The 24,018-nt window shown below is 44.7% G+C and overlaps 2 long non-coding RNA genes across 3 annotated transcripts in view; one reads left to right on the forward strand and one right to left on the reverse strand.

Annotated features, from left to right (window-relative positions):
* Positions 1–2,065, forward strand: part of LOC125759743 (uncharacterized) — an 11,798-nt gene extending 9,733 nt beyond the window's left edge. Inside the window, exon 3 of the long non-coding RNA XR_007417379.1 lies at positions 1,314–2,065. This is a non-coding gene — a long non-coding RNA (uncharacterized LOC125759743). The remainder of the gene's footprint in view (positions 1–1,313) is intronic.
* A 5,788-nt stretch (positions 2,066–7,853) lies between these two features.
* Positions 7,854–17,474, reverse strand: LOC125759818 (uncharacterized). Of its 2 annotated transcripts, XR_007417514.1 has the most exons (4): positions 17,215–17,474; positions 16,962–17,146; positions 13,548–13,762; positions 7,854–8,094 (listed from the first exon to the last, which is right to left on the reverse strand). It is a non-coding gene; the product is annotated as an uncharacterized LOC125759818 (long non-coding RNA). The 2 variants fall into 2 exon arrangements; XR_007417513.1 differs by lacking the exon at positions 13,548–13,762.
* Positions 17,475–24,018: the final 6,544 nt, after the last annotated feature.

Here is a 24,018-nt window from a genome sequence, read left to right on the forward strand (position 1 = left end):
AAAATGGGCCTTGAAAAGGTTAACACTTAAAAGTGAGAACAACAATAAAAGTTTTGCAAAAACGCAGACTCTTTCTTCGAGAGTGACACAGAGGGCATGCTGACACAGCTGGGTCCGAGCTGTTCTGCACATGATGCATCATATATTTCTCGAGCTATGACAGCCTGGTCAAGAAAGGGGGTACAACCGCAAGCTGCACAGTGTAAGGCCATGTTGCCGTCAGACTTTTAAATTGTTGGCGTGCTCACACAAGCGATCGTTAATACATTGGCCAGTTTGGCCGATGTAAACACATCACAAGAGAGCGGAATCTTATACACGATGCCGCATTTGCAAGACAAAAACCGCGTGGTGTGCTTCTTGCAGCATGTCAGGCCTTTCACTGTTCACGTTTACACGCTTGCACAGGCCTCCAAAGTTCGTGGGGGCGGTAAACACTACACTGACTCCTGCGCCACCTGCAGCCTCTTAATCCTATGTGACATTGGTGCACGTATGGCATAACAGCAGTTTTTGTCCCATCTCTGTTTTTTGGAGGCACATCACTGGTTTTCTTGAGTCTGTGCAACAAGGTCTCCGCAAGGTCACACAAAACTCTGGAAAACGTGTGCTCTCGAAGAAAGATTTGTGTTTTTGCAAAACCTGTTGACTTTTATTGTTCTTACTTTTTAAGTTTTAACCTTTTAAAGGCCTTTTAATACCTTTTGATGACCTCCGCTGTTAAGCCGTATACTTTGTTTCTTCATTTGTATGACCCATTTTTGTTAAAACCATGTTCATCTCATGTCACATTTATCACCCAGTCGTTTTGCCGTTGATAGCACATTCGTAAGCTCGGTCAAAAACTTATGCTTCATAAGTTTTTCAGAAGGAATATCAGTGCACTGAATGAGATGAAGGTTAGCTGAAGGACTTAATTTATTTGTGAAGCAGAGAGAGTGAGGGAGCAAACTTAAAACATTTGACAATTATCTATGTCTAAGGCCTTTGAACTATTTTTGTTGGTTTAATGTCTCTCTCTGATACTTGGTATTTGTATTACAGAATTCAGTGAATGGAAAGCTCAGGAAGAGGCGAATGAGAACTGTTGGTTTATTCTTCACACGGCTCCTAAAAAGCTGGCCAGTGGGGAAACGAGGAGCCACTACTACTCTAATAGATCAGGAGTGGCTAGGCCAAAGGAAGGTCATGGTAATCGTCGAGAGAAAGTCAGGGTACCTGCAAGTCCGCTAAGATATGTCTTTCATTATTACTGTGACGAAGAAGGAGAACACTCAGAGCCCGGCACCTGAAGATATCGCCATAAATGTAAGGTACCAAAGAAAGCATTATGGCCATAAAGCAGAAATTCAGCACTTGAGGATGAGTGACAAAGAAAAGGCCAACGTTAACCAACCTAGCAGAGGACCTGGAGCGTGGTGTGCCCATGAAAACCATATTGAATAATATAAGAACATCTGTTGCATGTAAGCTGAGGCCAGCACATTTGGCAGAACGCATAACTCTGCATAACATCAAACGGCAGTTTCACATCGCTGCTCCTGAACAGTGTCACACCAATGATGCTGTCAGTGTAGATATGTGGGTGAAAGCAATGTAAGACAAAGGTGAAACACTTGTCTGTCTGTATAAGGCACAAGGTGCAGTGGACCCAACTGGTACTTTTGGTGCAACAGATTTTGCCCTTGCTTTGATGACAGAGCCACAAAAAGAGCTGTTAGAAGAATTGGGCACGGGCACTGTGTGTCTTGACTCAACACATGGAACTACAGGGTACCAGTTTGAGCTGACCACTCTTCTAGTGCTAGATGAAGTGGGATAAGGTATACCTATAGCCTATTTCATCTGCAACAGGATGAATGAGGAAAACTTGGCAGCTTTTTTCAGGTCTCTTGAGTGTGCCATCAACAAAAAAGTGGCTGCTAAGACATTTATGTCTGATGACGCCTCACAATTTTACAAGGCATGGTCGTCAGTTATGGGTGTCCCTCAGCAGAAACTTCTCTGCACCTGGCATGTGGATAGGAATTGGCAGAAGAAGATACATGAGTTTGTAGAAAAACAACGGAGGCCAGACATGTACCACAAACGCGCGACTTCCTTTTAGAGTTCCTTGACCAGCAAGAATTTGAAAAGTATCTTCAATCATTCCTTGACACTGAGGAAGAAACCAGGGATTTCCTGAAGACTTCAAGGACAAACTATGCAGTTAGACCTCAAGAGCGGGCCTACTGCTTTAGGACGAGGGACAGGTATCAAACACCAACATGCACCTTGAGAGCATGCACAGGACGATGAAGCACAGCATGTGGAGGGAAAGAGATAAGCGTGTTGATAAAACTAATTTCTGCCCTCATGGACTTGACATATCATTTTTTGATGAAGAGGGCAACCAGATGATCAAAGAAGCAAGGGCAAGAAGTTGAGTGCAGTTGAAAGGTACCACAGATCTGGCACTGAAATGGCAGGTTGTGCCAAATTAAACGAAGACGGCACGTGAATGTGCCATCTCAGTCTACTACAGGGCACTCTTATACAGTGACAAAAGTCGGGGATGCTGCTTGCTGTCCCTCGAGATGCAATGAATGTGCAGTGTGTGCGCACCTGATACACTTCAAAGTGTGCAAGCACATTCACTGTGTCGTCATTGCTAACACATTGTCAAGCAGTGACAATAACGACTATGAGAGCCCACCTGAAACAGTAACTGAAACGAGTCGGGCATTGCACATAGTGCAAAGCATTGCAAAGCTGGAGGCGGCCACAACAGTGCCGAGCCAAAAGTCATGGATCGATCTCGGCCGCGGCGGTCAATTTCGATGGAGGCGAAATGGTAGAAGCCCGTGTACGTACGATGGCAGTGCACGTAAAGAACAAGATGGTCTATAGAACACCAGATGGTCAAAATTTCCGGAGCCTCGACTACAGCGTGCCTCATCATATCGTGGTTTTGGCACGTAAAACCCCAGAAAATTATTATTATTATTGCCAATGATGACCACATGCCTCAACAAATATGAAAAGTACTATGCGTTGATGTTGGCACTGGACCGAGGTTCCACTAAATATAAAATTTAAGTCACTCATATGTCTCATCTGCTCTATCTGACACAAACTGCTGCTGTAATTAATAATTGACTGGAATGCAAAGTGTTCGATTGGTGAATGTGCTGACCTGCCCATTCTCACTTATGATTTCTCATTTCAGATATTGTATTACTGATTGTAGAGGTGTTAAATGACATGATTTCCCAAAGCTATGGAGGAACCAAACCAGCATTTTAATAAAGCCTTATTGTCAAAGCTTAACCTGGTTGTGTCCTCCTGTGTTGATAATGCATACTTGTGCATGCGGTTTCTGCACTACATTCATTACAGTAATGCAATGCAGTTTCATTTCAAGCCACGAGGACAGAGTCAGAATCGATTTAGATCTGTTTCTTTTTTGAATGCTTAGATTATTATTATTGTTATTATTATTACTATTATTATTATTATTATTATTATATTATTATATTATTATTATTATTATATTTTATTATTATTATTATTATTATTATTATTGCAGCGGTATTGCACACGTTTTCTGGCTACGGCGCGAATCCTTATTACAGTACGAGAGAGCTCGATCAACATCGACATCGTCTGCAATGGCGGATTATTTGCAATTTGCAGCGTTTGCGCGATGTAAATTGTTCTTTCGCTAGTTCTTGTACGCGGTAATGTTAACATTAACGCTCGCTATCAAGTTTAGGGTATGTCTTCTCACAGTGAAGACAGTGGTGTGGTGCCTTTTTCACCCGTGGATATTCGTACTCGACTCCGCTCGCCCGCCATAGCAGGTGAGGTCATTGCAAGATACATTTCCGATGCAACTTCCAATTCAACATTGTGCTTTGTATGAGTGTCATGCTCTGCGCTTTCGATAGGTATCGAGCTCTTTGATCGTTAACTTGCGCTAGATGTGGTATCGAGCCAGTCGAGCTCTGAAAAATCATTTCCGATGATCGGGACACGATCGTGACGTGCATGAACGCGCGGGTACATGCAGCAAATTCAGATGTACTAGGTATTGCCGCGAACAAATATGCTTTGCTAATGGGCGTCGATGACTGCCCCCCCCCCTCATTTTTTTTTTTGTACATACATGTAAACCGTGATTTCAATTTGACAGCTTTGCTTTGAAGGCGCTTTAGCTATAATGGAAGCGATAGCTTGCTTTTGATGACCTCTGCGCTGTCAGTGCATCAGGACATTGCATTATTGATGAGACAGAATTGTTCACGTCCAAACACCCCTCGCAACGTAAAGCTTTTGAAAATTCTTGCGCTACACTTGCTCGTTTTCACGAAGGGGGTGTTTTTGGAAGAGTTCAAACCTAAAGACGCTGATTTCTTCTTATCAGTGCTAGAGTTACTGACTACGCTACCTAAAGGTAGCATATGCAGTAACTAATCAGTGCCTGCCAGCAGCGCACCAATTGAGGGGGTGTTCTGTATAACTTCGTGCAAAAAAAAAAAAAGAAAAAATCAGAACTAAACACACAGTAGAACTTGCTACCACTGAGCTGCAAGTCGGGTTGAACTTTCGATTCAAGTGCGAGCTTTCATTCGACTACATTAAACCCTTTCAGACGCGATCTATGAAGAACTGCCTGTAATTCGTCAGAGTTGCACATTATCTCAAGGGACTCGACGTTGCAACAAAAATATTGTCATGTATGTGCTTTATAGTAACTAATCTTGATTAAACTGCCATTGCATTGAACCTGAAGTCATTCATGTTCTGCTTTTTGCAAAAATAGAATGAAAATCTCAGGCTAGAAATACTAGTACTAATTTTCTTTTTTCTGGTTATGATCATTTCGAGCAAAGATAAATTATACTTTTTAGGTGACTTGGAAAAAGCGGAACATCAACATGGTAGTGCCTTCTGCTAATTGACTATATTTAACAGTACACTGCAAAATGAAGTTGAAAACAGATCTATTACACAGGAGGTTCAATTTATCCACTCTTAAATGTATCTTGTTCTTTCTTAGCCACTAGTCAACACGACTAGCCAAAACATGTGATGTAGACAGTTTGTATACAAAGCGTCTCAAACAGTTATAGAAAGAATGGTGTGCTAAAGCTGCAGCAAGACAGAGTACGACTTTGCGAAACTGCAGTCGTAAGTGCCGCCGCTTTAGGTTTACAGGTTGATCCATCCACGGCTTGGCTGTAGACCATACTTAGAAACTAACTCGGATGATACCGTTGTCACATGGTGCACTGCTGATCGCAATTAAGCCCAATCAGGGTCAAATTTCTCAACAGTGATTGACTCGTTTCTGCAACTTGCATACAGTAAAAATCACAGTAGAGAAATTCTACCCAGTCAGGTCCATCGTGATCAAAATTGACAGTATGACACCCATAATACATATTTGTCTGGGAGGCCAACTTTGGATATACAGGTCTTACTAGAAAAGAAAAACTAGATACATTGTTTCTAGCAGCCTATTAACATGTTGGCTCACGCACTTTTTCAAGCACATTCAAGACGTGGCATGAAACTCTTGCTAAACTCTTCTCACTCAGTTGTACCAATCAGCTTATTTGCATGTTATATACAAACAGATGCGGTCACCTATAGTGCACACTATGGGCTCACTTCTTGAGCTAAATTTCGTGACGTACAGCCTGACACTTAGAAACACCATGTGGCTCTCTTGTTTGCAGTTCATCCGCCTTGGTGCAGTTGGCCTGCCTTGCAAACTCATAAACGGCATTGTGTGTTGCTCCGCACCCGTTTTTCTGCACTACAACAGAGATGCCTCAACTTCAGCCTATGTTAACCCCCACTGCCTTTCAAGGAACTATGTCAACAATGCCAGCACTATGTGCTGCTGGGCCTCATAACATAAGCTTGCTCAGTGGCACAAACTGTCCATATACTTTTGCCCCACAATGCAACTGTGCCATTCTCAGTGGTCCGTATTGGGAAGCACTCCAGATCTACAAACACTATGATGTGCTGTTGGCTGCTAGAAAATGACTCGTTTATAACAGCGGAGTTTTGCACAACATAGAAAGGGTATGAATGTAAAAATGGCCATCCACTCCCATTTGTTGCACAAAGCTACGAGAAAATTCATATGGTTCTCATAAAGAACAGCATTTTAGTTGGCGAAAAATTTGACATGGTCCACAGTTTGAACTCGTGAACGACTTTTTTCGGGGTGGTCGCTCTACCATTTAAGCTAACCAGTATGCTAGTAATCAAAGTGCGAGAGCAAATTCAGTTTGAAGCGCATGGACACTGAATATGACAAATGAGTTCTGTGCAAAGCACAGTAGGTATAAGTAGCTTATAACCAGCTGCAAGTAATGTTTTTCTTTCAAGTTTGATTTTCATAAATAGATATTAACGCAGAATCTTCTGCTAAAAGCTGCTGCACGTTTCCACAGGACCCATTTGCCACATTCTGTGTGCTTTGACTTTTCAACTAATGGCCCTACACTGCCCATTGCTAGCCTACTGGCTATCTCAGTTGTAGAGAAACAGCCCTGGAAAGGTGTTGGTTCCAGGCTTGAGCCCAGGAACAGTACGAATTTTTTGTCTCCTTTCTGAGAAATCAGTGTGGATTTCCTGGTAGCCTTGTACAAAACAGGTGGATGGCCATTTTTCAATTCAAAATAACTTGTTCTCTACACAGATGATGTATGCGAACACAACTGTGATGCCTTGAATCATGTCTGGACGAGCTGGGCTTGGAGCATGTAGCCAAATGTGATGGTAGGAGCTCCAAGTGAATGTTCTCAAACGTTCATTGTTCCAGTGCTCCAGAACGAGGAAAAAGCTGGGACACAGCACTGTGTGCTTGGCTTCTTTCCTCGCACTGTGACATAATGAAGTAGTACCAACTAGCCCAGTTCATTGCGCTCTAAAATGTGTTTAGCTACTTGTGATGCCGTTCAGACCAATCTGCTTGGCACATTCACAGGTAGCAATAGAACAGAGGGCTGCCGAGATAGCAAAGCCATAAATGCAAGGCCTGCGCGTGCACATCTGAGCTTGCAGAGATAGTGTCCTGCATAGGTCACTTGCTTGATGAATGTGCAATAAATGCAATTTTTGGGCAATAAAGGTGTGATGACATATGCAATTTCTACATTTATTTGCTGCAATACAGAAACGTTCTCGATTTGTTCGAGTAGTGATTAGCATTTGTGAAAGATAATTAATGCAAGGTCGTGCTATATGTATTACTTTCAATTGAAAGACCCTGTGGCACAATCTTAATTATACAAAAGTAATATACAGCCAGCAGAGTCAACATGCGCCGTACAACTCCTCTCAAGTTTCAAGGAGGCTATCTGGGTACAGTTGGGAGCATTCGCAACCAGCCGGACAACACATGGGTGGCCCTGAAAAGGGCCGTTTCATGGCAGGCAGCATTTGCCAAGTTTCAGTAAGGTTGAAAGTCAGGTGAATTGGTGACAGAGCATCTGAACATGTAAAGCAGCGCACAGAAAAAAGACACAAGAGGATTAATATGATTCAACAGGACAACTGTTGCACTTGCCACTAGTTTATTCTTTTTAAAAAATATGTATATAGTACATACCCACAAGTGCACCACATGCAACAATGACTTTTGCTCATAACGGTGCTTAAAAAAAATTTTGAATGTTGTGCACTTGTGCATATGTGTATTACCCCCTCCTTTTTTCCCTGCAAAATAAGCTAATTGCAAGTGCAGTGGTTGGCCTGTTCAATTGTATTCCTCCTTCATGTCTTGTTTTGTGTGCTGCTTACACATTAAGGTGATCTAAAGCATCCTTGGTTATGTTGGGAAGGTAGGGCGAAGGAATTTGCTGCACTCGCAGGACTTCGTGGCCTTTTGTGTTGCAGTGGCTGCACTTCAGCAGCCTGTAGCAGATACCCAGCTCGCTGTGTCCATGTGACTTCACTCCAGGTCCGAAGTCACGGGCAAGAGAAACTGACGATTTTGGCCAGCTGATCGATCCCTTGGCCTCTGTGCACATGGTACCCATCAATTGCTAAGAGCGCACGTCGTGGCTCTTTCGAGGAATTGAGAAACCGATGCTGTAGGAACAAAAAAAAATTAGTGCAATTAGGAAAATGTGTGCATTGAGACAAGAAAGAACTTGCAGATCAACTGAAGTCACTAAACAAAAGAAAGGGAAGTGAAACAACATGGGACCACAGCCTACAGTTTCATAAGATAATGGAAAAATTTGGCAACATAACGTGTTGCTAGTATGCTGCAATGGTCAAAAATTTTTCACTGCTAGAGTGGGGCTCAGCCGGAACTTTTGAAATCAAGACACGCTCCTTTGATGTTTGCATTGCCCCTGTATATGTGGCGTGCACCAATATCACAGCTTGAAATTAATTAGCCCTCCACCCCCGTGTGTCGGAACGGAACTAAAACCAAAAACAAACGAAAAAGCTATTTTGGCCGGAACGAAAATAACAAACGTTATCTATTATTTCGTTCCAGAGTGAAAACCGAAATATTTATCAGTTTCAGTTCCCGGGAAAAACTTGGTGACTGGAACAACCGAGGTCATGCAACGTGAGCAATAATACATATGTCAGGGTATAGTGTTAGCGCTTATCTCATGCAAGAATTCCAAAGTAAAGATGTTCAAATTTTATGAAAAATGAAAAGAGTGGCAACCAGAGCTGTTTATTTAATGCAAGTGGACTTTCGTGTGCCAGTCACACTAGTGTGGAGAGGGCATTCTCGGTGCTGAAGTTGTTTTATCAGAACAGCGGTCTTGCACCCTCGATGACGGGCTGCTTCTGAGAAAATGCTTACTCCCTTGACACAAAACATAGAACCTGCTCAGAAAATTCGTAATTCACTTTTGAGAAATTTAAATACAGTAAATTGGAAGGGTGCTAGTTTTGGGGTTTTGTGTGGCTGGCCCAGAAGCCCCTCAGGGACGAGACCAAGACAGACCAGCAAACCACCTTTACTCTGCCGAGCCTCGGCCGCAACAGCCCGCTGCCAGTTGGCTGCTGAGTGCGAGCTGCGAGCGCACCATCGCTCATCATTCCCCGTCTTCTACGGCCAGCACGCTCGCACCACCGCTTCTATACTGCCCCCGTCCCCTCCGGTGAAACTGGGAGGAGGGCGCAGTAGCCGCTATCCTTGGCCACAGCGGACAGCACGTGGCTGTGCACGACCACACGTCGCACGGTTCGTCCACCAGGTAACCAAGGTCCCGGTGTTGTCCGTGGCACTGGGGGCTCCGGGGCACCGCATCCCTTTCGGGTTTAGCAGTCGTCGTGGCAGCCGCCTTGCTGCCAACCGTTTGTGGTTGCCTGCTCTTTCCTGTTGCTGACCTCTGGTTCTTCCTTCCTATAAATGTATAGAAGCGTATAGACAAGTATAAAAGCGGCGGCTGCAAGCGCGTCGTCCGTAGAAGAAGAAAACGAACGATGGCACGCTCGCAGTTGTGGCCGAGACTCGGCGGAGTAAAGATGTTTGCTGGTTGTCTTGGTCTCCTCCCCGTGACGCTGTTTCTGGGCCAGCCACAGCCACGACACCCCACATAGCTCGCGCTAGTCTGTAGCAATTCGTCGTACAGGTTACTTGCGCTCCTCTGAAGAATGCGGGGAAGAACGTGTTTTAACCCGTCCCACGTTCTTAAGAGGAGCGCAAGTTTACCACAAATCCTATGTTTTTATCGTTACTTTACCTTCAAATTTTCGCATAAAAATAAGAACCGTTACAAAACATTATTTTTTTAGTTCCGGAACAGAAACGGAACTTTTTTCGGTGGAACGAAACTAAAACTGAAACGAAAAACATTTCGTTCCGACACCCTGCATCCACCATTGCGATGAATCACTACTGAAAGCTGACCAACCACCACTGAAGCTATAGTGACAGTACTAGAATATGTACCGTACTTACTCGAACCTAGGCCGCTCTCGATTGTAGGCCGACACTCAAAATTCGCAAGGCCAGAAAAAAAAAAAACTTAATCATGGTACTCGAATCTAAGCCAACCCCCCACTTTCGCACATTGTTTTTTATAAAAAACATCAGCTTAGATTCGAGTAATACGGCACATGCATTTCAGATTCAATTAATGGTTGCCTGCATCATTTGTATAATGCCCCCAACTGCTTTGACACTAACGCAAGGAAGCAGCAGCCAACGAAATAAATATGAATATTTCAGCCTGCCATACATGGAGAACACGTGCAAGCATCCAATGTTCATATGTGAAAGACAACAGTGTTAGAGGAGAGAGCCTGGTGCGGATAATAGAAGAATTTTGACACAGCAAGCCTGTGATGTACACTTCACTACATAGTCAAAAGTCTGATAAAAACTTGTCAGATGGGGAAGGTACCAGATTAACATATTAGAACGCGCCTCAAATTTTTTAAAAGTACATAAAATTGATGCTTCGGGACCACTATGGCCCCATTGCTCACACTAAAAAAAGCATCAGTGAGGCGCCTATGTATAGCCTATGTGCCACAGCGTGCAGGTAGGGCAAATTACCAAATGTACAGCTAGTTCCACATTTTTCCGATTTCATAAAGATTCCATGAGCAAACATGAAGATTACTACTTTGTAGCAGATAGAGTGTATTCAGATAACATCGGTGCATGTCTGTGGACCCCTTTAATTTTGCTGAAAAAAAAAAAATATTTTGCTGTATGAGTCCCTAGGGCCACGAAACCAATGTTAGTTTTGCGGAAAAAAAAATTTGCCTAGGTCAAAAAAATTTGGACGGAAGTCTTCACTCAGCAGAACTGCTTTTCGCGAATTTCCCGAAAATACGATTTTGACGAGATCCTACAAAGAAATTATTGCAGCTGCGAGTCAATTTTTCTTGGCTTACTGTGAGTAACGTGCATTTATAAAATGTTATGTTGCAGTTCTGTTGCCCATAACTTATGCAAAAGAAATTGCAAATACGGCACCCATTGCTCAATAATGCTCTAATTTCAGATTTTTTCACTCCGCGTCTATAATACTCGAAATTTCCCAAATTTTCCAGAGATTTGCCACGCATTAGGTTAACCATTGTGCTAAGTATGATAGCCGAGGATGATGTCAGACGCAAACCATAAATACATATGGTAAGAAACGTCTCTAAAAATAAAATACTTCGAAATTCAGTTTAAAAAAAAGGCCATCTTCAATTTTCTTTAAACTCCCCAGAATTAAAGCCAAGCACGTGCTCTAACTTAATCTCTAAAAACATGTTGCATTATTTTTGTTAGATAGGAGTTACAAAGCCACCAAAGTGTCCAAATTGACGTCAAGTTCACACACAACCACTTAAGGGGTGGTGCCATCAAATTTGTGGCTTGTGCATTCTTTGTTGCAAACATTTCTTATTGATCTAGGAAGCATGAGACACACTCCCAAATTCATGTATTCTCTCGAAACTATTTCACATCGCCTTATTTGTATGAACGACTTTCGGTTTCGGTTTCTGGGCGACAAGTTGGACACCGACATCACCGTGTAGGAAGCTAGAACAAGTGCACCCACAAAGTTGTGACACATGCAGTGCTGCATTGTCTGCTCTCGCACACAGATGCAAGCAACCGTCCGGACGCCTTCGAAACTTGCTAAAATCCTCCATCATCCGCAGATGGTCGGCGAGCTTTCAACAATGACTGGTAAAACCCGTTTTGTCTACGTAACCCAACAGCAGCACCACATTAGTGGAAAGATGTTGCGTGGAGTTTTGCACAAAACTCTCCACAGAATGGTACTGCACTGTTAAACGGAACGTCTCAAACAAAGGTGAAAACCACCTAACGTTATGGAAATTGCAAGCAGTATTGAATCCATTGCAAGAGACTCTTGTCTGCTGAGACAGTCATTTCATAACAACTGACCTACCTTCATTTTAGAGACTAAAAACATGAATTCACAAGTGCAACCAGTACTTGCTGGAAGCAATCCACACTAACCAGCTGCTGAACTCACTGAATATTGGCATGACTCTGCTGCTCACTACCCGAGGCCAGCAAATGCTGCAATGACATTGCTGTGCCTATAGTCGGGTACAACTTTAGAAGACAGGAGAGGCCCCGCCCAGATGACCGAAGCGCAGCAGCCAATTGCCTCCGCGACTAAAGAAATAGTCCCGCTAGGCATGTTAGGCATGTTCTCCGTCGGCGGGATCACCGGCCGTCCGGCTCATGACGTCACCTGAAGTGCGCGCCTATTGGTAGAGGCTCGTATGCATCTGCCTTTGAGGGGAAAATGCCGCTGCCTTCTAAAGTTGTACCCGACTATAGCTAATGAAAGCTGTGATGTTGAGAGGGTTCTTTCAGCTGAGGTACAGAGTCGTCCACTTCCACCTTGAACACCGCACCGTGCGGCCAGCACACCGCGGAGCGCCTCTCTTGGTTGCTTGGGTAACTAGCGCGTATGCGCAGTGACAGCTCTAGGCGGAGCCTTCGCCGCGTCGTCTGCTAAAGCGCGGCAGCTCTGCCGAATTGTACTTGCTTTGCGGTGAAGCTAACTTCGCTCTTGCTATGCGCATGCAAATCCAGCATCCGGCACGGTTCAGAAGAAGCGAAGCGACTGCACCTTGTACCGTCTAGCTTTTGCTGCTAGTGTTTTCTTTCATTTCTGGATGCGATCTCACAACCAATAAACCTCGGTCCGTGCATGAGTAAACTTTCACAGCCGCGCTTGAACTCCTACAACTAAGCAACTCAGCTCCTTTGAGCCCAGTAGCCAGAATGTTCCCGCTGCTCACGCAAATGTTTTTGATCAGCTTCAAAGCTAGGCGCCGCAAAATTGGCGATAAATGCATGGTAAGGTCTGACATAACAGCTTTAAATGTGCGAAAGTTTGGATTGTTACTCGCCTGAAAACAAAAGGATGTGAGCAATTTGCCAATTTCAGAGAAGTTACATTACATTCAGGTGTTATCAGCACTGCTGCCTTCATGCGCTAGCGAATTTAACTCGCCAATACGCCGCCCTAATTTGCTACTCATTTGCAACCATGCTTATTCGTACCATTCATGCAGAAAAATGAAGAAGCATTCTAATAGAGTTTTCAGCTGAACTCATATCACGCGATCAGTTCACCAAAGAAGCGCCGCTGACAAATGATTACTTCTGTAAGCAGGCGCTGAATAATGCTTGACTCCCTTTTTATCGCTAGGTGACCCAAAGCACCGCGTATCGCTTTATATATTTCTTGGCTCAAAACTTTAGCACGAAGCAGAAAGTTTTCCGTGAGCCTTCAATTCACAGCGCAAACTTATATTTTTTTATTGTCGACTTTGTGTCGCCAAACTTTCAGCTGATGAAAACAACCGTGTGAGTAGCGGGAATATTCTAACTGTACGGCACAAAGCATCTGAGTAGCTTAGTTGCGGGAGTGCCAGCCCGGCTTGGCGATCTTACTCATGCACGGGCCACGGTTTATTACTTTTAAGATCGCATGCAGAAAAAGAAAACAGTAGGTAAAAAAGCAGTGCGGAACGAGGCGCAGTCGCTGCGCTTCTTGATTTCCATGAGATTAAGTTACCTTCATCGAAGAGCAAGCGCGATTAGGCGGAGCCGCTGCGCTTTAGCAGATGACGCGGCGAAGGCACCACCTACAGTTGTCACTGCGCTTGCGTGCCCCAGCCGCCAGCGAGAGACGCTCCACGGAGCGTTGGCTGCACGGTGCGGTGCTCAAGGTGGAAGTGGATGCCTCTGTACATCCAAAGGTGAGACAGCTCTCGAATGAAGACCAACATGCTGCACATGCAAATGGCAATGTACGTTAACAAGGACACGTAAAAAATCGGTGATCAGCTTTTTGTGAATTAAATGTGTCTTTTCCTAGATGTCATCAAGGCTCTTTACTGTCCTTTTGACTTATCAATTTGTGTAAATGTATTTCATGTAGCATTTCTAAACTAAACCCCCCCAAAAACATGCAGTTCAATGATGGTTCCACGAAAAATGTGATTTTTCTCAAATTACCAGCTTGAAAAATAGCACCCAATTTTTACCCTCTAATTTGAAAAAATATAAAACACAAAAACAAACCACCGTAGTTATGCAATTTGTGTTAGAATGCTTTGGCTTCCTGTGCGACACAATTTGTACAAACCTCACCACCAGACAGGCATAGATGAGACTCTGGCTAAGAACATGTGCAAGGTTGTCATTGCGCATCATAGCAACAATAAGGCCATCGTCATCACCATGACCAAAAAATAATGAGCCACCGATCAAGACAACAAATGTGTGTGTGTGTACCTTTCATCACATTTACCACCAATCATAACAAGAAACGAGTTCATACATTTGTTCATATTTGTGTGTTATGTGCTAGACAGCTTCACTGGTAACCTGCCTTCACAAAATGGAATGGCTCACAATTTTTATCACAATTTTACGCACCAATTCAGTCATACACACAACACATTGTAAACAGTGGTAGTTTAGCACAATAGCAATAATACGCCAGCAAACGAGCAAGGCCTTATCTATAAGAAAGCAACATTGTGCTTATAAAGCCCCTGTTGCTGTGGTTCGTGTTTGTGTACTCAGCATGTATACGCACTGCGCATAAGCACCACGGCTTGACACAGGTTGCCAGTTCCCTTAGTCACAGTGATGGCAAAGCCGCCTCTCAGCAATCACTCCTTTTGCCTTATAAAAAGCATAGAATAAAGTGGGGATGCCTAATAATACAGATTGTAATATCAAGCACGAATTATGGTGCATGTAAAGAACAGAAGACTGTACAGCAATCCGAATGGCTCCTTTGCACAGTATGAAGGCCTGTCCACCAGGCTGCACAACAAACCGGTTTTTGCAACATTGAAACACATTTTAAAAATGCAAATCCTGTTGAAACTGCAAGTGTGCTAGATTCTATCACTATAATTTACGGTCCTTCCATTTCCACTAGGATATGATAGCACGTTCTAGCCAGTTAGTTGTCTGTGTTTCTAACTTAGAATTATTATGTTTAAGCTGTTGCATTAACGTAGACAGAACTTTCAATGGCAAACTTGTAAGGCATATTGGGAAACACCCAATGGCTCTCTATTGATGAATAAAAGGCTTTTACAGGGCTCTAAAATTGCCAAAGCTCCGAACGAGTGTGACTATTGGTGTTGAATCCTTCGTCTGAGGCAAGCTTTGAGATTGGGCTAGTTGCTAATCCATATTCAACAAAAAGGGTAGGAGTGGACAACAGACAAAGAAGGGAACAAAGACAACCGTTCCCTTCTTTGTCTATTGTACACTGCTGCCCTGTTTGTTGACGATGAACTTCGTTTGAGGTTTCTAGTCTCACTGATATAAGTCGTATCAAAGTTCATGCGTGGAATTTTGTAGATTACCCCTGGTAACTTTTATTGCTCCAAGAGGTCTTTAACATGTGTGAGCTGTCATGTTACCTAGTTTTTTGGCATCTGGGAAATTTTCACACAATTAGTGTAAAAAAATCTTGCAAGTGACTCGCTTATTCCCTGCACCATGGGATGCCCACATACTTTTGCTGTTCCTGTTTGTCCTCCCAAAGAATCAAAGTGCTCCTTAGACAAATAGTTTCCAGGAGGTTACCCACAAAATGCGTGAACTGTGACACATCCTACATTAGTGGAACGAAAAGTTCAAACAAACAACAAAACACCATAAAAAGTGCCTTGAGAAAGGCAAGACATGCTCAAGCACTGGTGGATAATTGTTCATTACTAACCAAGCGATTAATTTGGACACCACTGCTCTAATCGCAATGAAGAAAATCTTTATACATCTGACCTCAAATGTGGTATGTGTGCAACTTACTTTAGCTGTACATGTGTTGACCTACCCAGGATATACAACAGCACCCACTGGCACCTAGGCCATAAATAATCACCCTCTTCGCATTCTTTATTGTGAACAGGGTGCCCATAGTGGTTCTGAAACGTTAATTTTAATTGTTGCCTTTTCAAAAGGTACCTCACATACATGAACCCATTTCGTCGACAGGTTTTCATTCGTCCACTGAAACAGATCGAGATAGCAGTGACTTGTGGGCTTTCATTTATTCAAGGGTAACAAAAGTTACCTAACAACGTCATAGTGAGTTGGTTGTCACTGAGAAGATGCGGACACTGGCGGTTTTCTGAATTTGGTATCACCACATACTGATGTTTCAGTCAAACATTTCTTTTCCCATGCCTTGAAAACACTCTCTTACTCTATTAGTGGCCTTCGGTGAGAAAGGCTAGGATGCTTGTGTCACTACCACTGCCATTGTTGATGAACCATTCCACGGACATTGGAATGGTTTATCAAAATTGTCTCTAACATACGAGCCAGCTCATGTGACGGCACATGCAAGCCATGTATTCTCAAATGCCTCTACTAAAAATGGCACCACGTTGCCTCACTCCGCTAAATCTAAATACTGAAAAGCATCCTCACTGTCCATGTATGTCACCGTCTTAAAGAAAGGGCATTAAATTTCAAGGCCTTGTTTTCCACTGTGTATAATGGCCACATGCAAGATCACTAAAAGGTGTGCACGTGCTTAACGTGCATTGTCACCTTCATTTCGGTATTTTCCCTGTATCTCAACATCGTGTGAACGCCTTGTCAATAACAACAGTCAGGTATTTCAGATGAACGCATATACACGGGAGAAAATTGCTAGGAGCACTTACAACTAAGTTTTAAAATTCGTTAGAATGCGGTGCGGACGGTACGCATCTACATACCGCTTTAATCGGGTCTGTTGGCAGTGCAGGTTTACCGTGCAGCAATACGGATATGCCATATCGTCGTGGTCGGCATGTCAGTATTTTAACCCGCAAGACCTCTACCGCATCACTTTACCGCAAGCAATGAGCAACTAGCGCGGCTAAAAAGTTCTTAAAAAAAGCTGCGTGCCGACCACGACGGTACGGCATTTCCCTCAGCGGCGCGCACCAGTATATCAGCGTAAACTTACCTCGGCGTTCAAGATTCGAACACACGGCAGGCGTTTCAGCGTAGCCGTCAGCTTGCGGTTCAGCAAGCGCGTTTTCTTGATCTGGCGCTCCGCATCGGCGTCTTCAGAGCTGCAGCAACGTGGCAGCACTTTGAAGACGTATACACCACGGGGGGCACATCGTGCTGCAGTTGCAGAACTAACTTCTAAAATATAAAGAAAATACAACCTTCAGTGACTGATGGCAAGCATCTCACAATTTCAGAATACGTACCCCTATATTGTCGCATATATCTTGAGGGTCCGCGTTGGCACTGCAAACGTCGTTACCACCAACGTACAAAACGACAGTCTACGCGCTGAAAGTGCATCGCAGAGACGGCCTCAGCCATTTGGACAGCGTCAAAACCATCAAAACTAAATGTGCAGGTCTCGACGGATGTTTTCAAGTGAAGGCGACTCCTGCACATGAATTTAACCTGGCTGTCGTCTATCACCACACCGCGCAAAGAAGGCATAACTCAAACAAGGCCGGCGACTGTGGTGAGGGTACCGAGTAGAACATAGGCAAGTAAAGGCTGGGGACAAGGCCGAGGAATCGTCGGATCTTTCCCTAGCTACAACAGTACCTGTCTAGGGGCAGGGAGTACCTCCCTATGGTAACGTCAGATCCGGTTTCGCGCCAAACCGGGAGAGCCCCGACTCCGGGGATACGCTTTCGTCTTGATAGCACCACGTGATGCGCATTAGCGATGCGCGTGGCCATTCCTGTTTCTTAAAATGCGGCCGCCTCCACGCCGCTCACGGGGAGGATCGTATAGCTTCAACAAGAACCGCAGTCTGCCTGGAGTTGCTGCTCGCCTGCTTTTCGCATCGTGCCTGCCCTGCCTTGCGCGCCTTCGATCATCGTGCTGACGTGTGAGCGTTAAATAGATTTTTCTCCGTTGTTATGCGAATACTAATTGTGCCTTGGTTCAACAACGGACGGGATGCAGCAGGCACAATGTTGCCACGCCGGCTTCTTGTTTTTATTTTGATGTATTCGGGTTTGACCAGCAAGGACCGTTATCAACGTTCGACGCTGACCGCGCCGCAGTGTGCGAGAAGCTTCGCGATTGTAGTAGGTCGTTTTGTTAAGATTGCGCGCCACGCGCGAATGTTCCAGCTTTGTCGAGAGATAACGCCGCCAACAGCGATATTGCTGGAAAGTTCGATAGCGCCTGTATAAAAGCCGACGCGCTTGACCGCTTGTCAGTTGATCGATGGTCGACGCTCTGTTCGCCGCTATCAGTGCATACCGTGTGTATTGCTGTAAATTAACATTCCGTTTCTCGGCCACAAGTTCGGCCAAATAAAGAGTTTCATCTTGGACCCCTCGCCTGCGGCCTTCGTCGACGTCACGACCACGTGACAATATCCACAACGTGTGCCGGGACAGTGATTGCGCACTAAGACGACTACTTCCTTCCAGTATAATTATTCGTGAGCTAGAGCTCATTATGCGCCCGTTGAGAAAACGTCGTGGTATGGAAAGAGTTGTGCATTAGCACTGTTTACAATAAAAGAGAATTGCACGCAAGATTAGCTTCCAATACCGAATTTGTGTTCGCACGAACGCTGCTCTTTTCCAAAACAATACGTTTTCGTATCGGCCGCATGATAACTTTGAACATCAAATTATTGAAGCACGTTCACTTAACCTTTATCAAAATGCTGTCAGCAGGCCCGTAGCCAGGGGGGTGCTTTAAGGGCCCGGCACCTGCCCCCCTCTGAAATTCTGATGGAAAATCTGATGATCTTACCAAAAATAAATAATAAAAATAGGCCTATTTCCGAAATAGCCAAGGCCTTCAGCAAGTGCCCCCCCCCCCTCCCCCCTAGAGGTGTGCGCCGCCGCGCCGCGCCGCCGCCGCCGCCTGTTTTTGGTCACGCCACTCGCGCCGCCGCCGAAGTCCCAAGAGAGATCACGCCGCCGCCGCCGCCGCGCAATAATTGCGGCGCGCCGCCGTTAGTCTTTTCTTTTAACTCGAATGGGGAATCTGGAAATAAATACAGCATTCACCGGAGGAGCTGTTCTCGATGTGTCCATGTAATGGACTGTCCATTTCAGCGGCCGCTGAATAGTGGGAGCTCGGCGAGAAGCGCGCCCCCTGTTTCCGGTTCTTGTTCTGCAGCACCATCATGACATCACGAAGCTTTCAAACACTCTCGACACAAATTAGAGGGAAGGAATGCGCTTCAATGCAACGAACGCAGCCCTCTGAGATCCGATTTTCGGTCCGCGTGTCTTTTGATCGTGTTAGCCATCGATTTAGGTTTAATGCGGCCGCCCTTCTAACGCAGCTGTAAGGTCGGCATTCCCTGCATCGTTCTCAAACATCTGGGACACATTCATATGCAAATTCAGACTTGAAAATTTCCTGTTTCTGTGCATATTGTCCACTCTACTACGCTAGGAATGTGCTGGCGGGTTCGGTGCGGCGACGTGGTCAAGAGCGAGGTGACATCACGGCTCACCGCTTTTTCGAACCACTGAATGCGCTCTGCCGTAATGGACTGTGGACATCTCCTTTGGATGAACGCATCGAGAATAGCTCCCCAGAAGGTATCTTCTTCTCCAGAAATATCACGAGTATTGCCTGGCCTTAACGCTGCCGCGTCCTCCAGCGTTAAAGGGCGACGACCCAATTCGCTGGATAGCATATTCTTGGAGTCTAGGACCTAGTATACTGTGCATAAATAAATAAAATAGCTAAGTAATATATATATCTCGGTGCGTTAGTACACTTTTTTCCTTTATTCTTACTCGAGTAAATCGATAAATAAATACAGAAGTAAAGAGAATGGCAAACTTACAATATAGCTGAGCTAGTTGGTAGGCATTCATGTTAAGAAGACATGACGTGGAAACACGGACATAAGATAAAAGTCGAGAGAGTCAACAACAATCTCTCCCGTAGACCACTACACTCGCACTTGATTGATAGGTATGGCCTCTTACGGGGGAATGCGCAGATAAATATTTGTGTCTACCTTCGTTTCCGCCGCTGTGTGATTTTTCAGTTCCTAGCGGCGTTTCTGGTGTCTTTACTACTCTCCTGTGTCCCTGTTTGCACGCCCTGCTTTTATAAAGAGCCCCTAAACAGCCTCTGAAAATACAAGAAAAAGCAAAAACAACGAGCGCGTTATTCTCTCTTGGCGTTTCTTGTCTTTTGGTGCAGTTCGTGATGACAGAACAGTGATTCACGCGACATCATCAGGCAGGGGCGAAACCACCAGAAATTTTTTTCGGGGAGGGGGGAGGGGGGTTCAACCATACTTTATGTATGTTCGTGCGTGCGTTTGTATGTGTGCGTGTATATATGCGCAAGCAAAATTGAAAATTTTCGGCCCCTCCCCCCCCCCCCCCCCCCGAAGTATGTACCCTGTCATCAGGGTAGACTGGTCCATATACGAGAAGTAACAGTTGTGAATCGTCTCCCATACTGCTTTGCTATGCAGCCGCCCACCCGCTCTTGCTCCTCTCGCACGACTATCGTGCGTAAATAACTGATTTCGCTCCATTTTGTGCGTTTGCGACCGCGCATGCAGAGATGGACTGTAGCCGACAAGCGCGAAATCATGATAGGTTCAACGCTTAGTGCTGACATTGTACGCGTGCTTTATGAAGAAGTAAGTGGCGAGGAGATGTCCCCTGTAAGAAGGGTATCGAAGGCGAGAACGAAACCAATGGAAAAGGCGCCGGATTATATGATTCTGCCAACGGACGAACTCTTTACAGCGGAGACGATGCAGCTTTCCAGGAAAAAGGCGAGCCCGCTTCGACGGTTTTTTCTATGTTTTTTATTGCGTTAGCAATTGTATGGACACTCAGGACAGGCTTTCACCGTCGCGTCATGTTCCGTATAAACTCTAAATTGATAACATCGCTCCGCGCATTGTATGTTCTACCCGCGAGTAAAACCTCGCGAGTGTTGGCAAGGATCGTGGCTAAAGCAGAGATGAAACAAGCTGGCCATTTCCGTCACACGAAATAACATCAACCAGCGTGCGAGGCCTGCCGTTGATTGCTCCTCAAGCAGAAAGAAACGCCCCGCCCGTCGTTATCTGCTGGGCGAAGGAGCAGGAAGGGATGTCTGGGGAGAGAGACTGCGTAACTCGAGCAGCAACTGTGAACTTTGACTATAAGGGCGCGGTCGAGAGCGCTGGCACGCGCGCTATTTCGACAGACATCCCCCAGCGATCGGCTCGTATGCCTTCTACGCCCTGTGGGTGCTGTGATCTCACTGCTTCGCGCTCGGACCACTGATACGACAAACTGACCGAAAACCGCTTCTCTCCCGGGAGCGGCCGTATTGCCATACACCAGCGTTTTGTAGAGTTAAGTGAGATCGGATCAAAAAGCGTTAGCTGCTAGCCCTCGTTCTTGTAGCATTACGGCGTGTACTTATCGCATTCATTGCTTCCCCCCTCCCCTCCCCCCCGCGCCGCGCCGCCGCCGGTGATTTTGGGTCCGGCGCACATGTCTACCCCCGAAAAAAATTGCTGGCTACTGGCCTTACTGTCAGTACGCCATGACTATCACAATTGAAGAACGCATTGTATTGCTTGACAGGTTTCATCTGATATTTGGAGGATATGCGCACACATATATGCGTCATATTTTCTTTAAAAAAGAAAGACAAACAAACAAACTATTCATAATAATATCTGGGGTTTAACGTCCCAAAACCACGATATGATTATGAGAGACGCCGTAGTGGAGGGCTGCGGAAATTTCGACCATCTGGTGTTCTTTAACGTGCACCTAAATCTAAGTACACGGGCCTCTACCATTTCGCCTCCATCGAAATGCGACCGCCGCGGCCGGGATCGAACCCGCGACTTTTGGGTCAGCACAAACAAACTATTCATGTGTGACGTTAGCAATCGTACCGTTTTTTTTTTTTTTGCCTGTTGTTGTCCTTAGTTGTTGGTGCAAGACGATTCCTCTGCCAATTTTTGTCTATTTTCAGACTAAGTAGTAAGCCTATAGCCCTTGGAAATCTTCAATTTTTCGATTTTTCATAGTTTGGTCTTATTATGAATAATTCGATTTTGGAACCATTTTCAACTTAAATGGCAAGCCATTGGAAATCTTGTATATTTTATTTTGCAAAGTTTCATCGTATTCTGATGAACTCGATTTTGGGAACGTTTTCAGCCTCAATGGAAATCTTGTATTTTTCGGTTTTTCATAGTTTGGTCGCATCCTGCTGCAATCGATTTTGGGACTATCTTCAACCTAAATGGCAAGCCTAAAGCCATTGGAAATGTTGTGTATTTCGATAATGCATAGTTTGGTTGTATTGTGGTGGAATTGAATTTGGCACCATTTTCAAACTAAATGGCAAGTGTACAGCCTTTGAAATGTTCCATTTTTAAAAGGTTGATCGTATTGTGGTGAAATAAGTTTAGGGACCATTTTCAACCTAAATGGTAAGCTTACAGCCTCTGGAAATGCATTTTTCTATTCTCGAAAGTTCGGTCGTGTTTTGGTGAAATAGACTTAGGGACCTTTTTGAACCTAAATGGCTTGCCTAAAGCCTTTGGAAATGTTGCATTCCTCTATTTTTGAAAGCTTGGTTGTATTGTGGTGAAATAGATTTTGGGACCATTCTCAATATAAATGGCTAGCCTACTGCCTTTAAAAATGTTGTATTTTTCTATTTTTAAAGTCTGGTGGTATTGCGGAAAAATAGATTTTGGGACCATTTTCAACCTAAATGGCAAGCCTACAGCCTGGAAATAAGTTGTCAAGATCTGGAAATAAGATCTGGAAATAAAGCTGTCAAGAAATCAACTTCGTTCTTCTATTGTGATAGTCACGGCGTACTTACAGTACCTGCATAAAGGTGTGGTTCAATAATTTCGCGTTCCTATTTATAATGTGACGGATACGAAAACGTGGCGATATCGAAAAGAGCAGCGCGCGCGTGAAACCAGGCTGGGTGTTCCGAACTACTCTTCTGTGCACCTCCTTTTCTCTGTAAACAGTGTGACAGCACTGCTCTTTTCCATACCACGACGTTTTTTCCACGAGCGCATAAGCTCTAACACGTAAACATTGAAGCATATGTATTTCCATAAACTGTAGAAAGGAAAAGTCGTTTCACTACGCCATCAGTGTCACGGCACATATGTTGGGCTTGCTGCGTCCGGTCAGCATAGTTAAACCAAGGAAGAATTAGGTGTCACAGAACGAGGGACAACGATTTATTGAACGCTCACACGTCAGCACGGAGACCGAAGGCACCCAAGGCTTGGCAGGCAGGAAGCGAGAAGCCGGCCAGCAGCAACACCAGGCAGCGTGTGGCTGTTGTTGGAGCCAGACGATCCTCTCGCTGGGCTGCGTGAAGGCGGCCATATTGTAAGGGCACAGGAGGGGCCACGCGCATCGCTTGTGCGCATCACGTGGTGCTATCAATCCAGCCAGTGGGGGCGTGACTCCTACAGCATATATATGTCCAATTTTGTGATGAAACGTTCACGTGAAAGTGACCGCTCGTCATGCATTTTTGTGTCTCATCTAGGCCTTCTTCGTTCATACTGCAGAATTTATGTGCTACGAAACGGCTAGACAATTCCGAGATTCTTCTACCCTAATAATTATTTCTTTAAAATGCAACGAATCCTTGAACAATCGAACGGTTAAAGATTTCCAAACGCTATAGGCTTACCCTTTTGGTCAAAATTGACACAATACATATTCGGTCATATCGCGACGAAACTTTCAAAAACCCAGAAAATTAGAATATCCGGACGCTATATTGTTAGCTTTCTGCATGGTCACGAATAACACCAGAGATTATGTGATAAGCTGTCAATTTACCAAGAGATGCACACGGAAGCACATCGGTTTAACTTTCACGTATGCCCTATAAGAATGTGCAGAGCAACTTCCAAATACGGTTTCCTGTGCAGCGGTTGTAGCCGAGATGGTAGAGCGTTGAGCTCACAACTGAAAGGGCGTTGGTTCGAATCCTGCTGGCGGACTGGCTGCGAAAAAAATACGTCACACAGTGGTGCGGTTACCGTG

The sequence above is a fragment of the Rhipicephalus sanguineus genome, chromosome 9, assembly GCF_013339695.2.
Source record: "Rhipicephalus sanguineus isolate Rsan-2018 chromosome 9, BIME_Rsan_1.4, whole genome shotgun sequence".
NCBI lineage: Eukaryota > Metazoa > Arthropoda > Arachnida > Ixodida > Ixodidae > Rhipicephalus > Rhipicephalus sanguineus.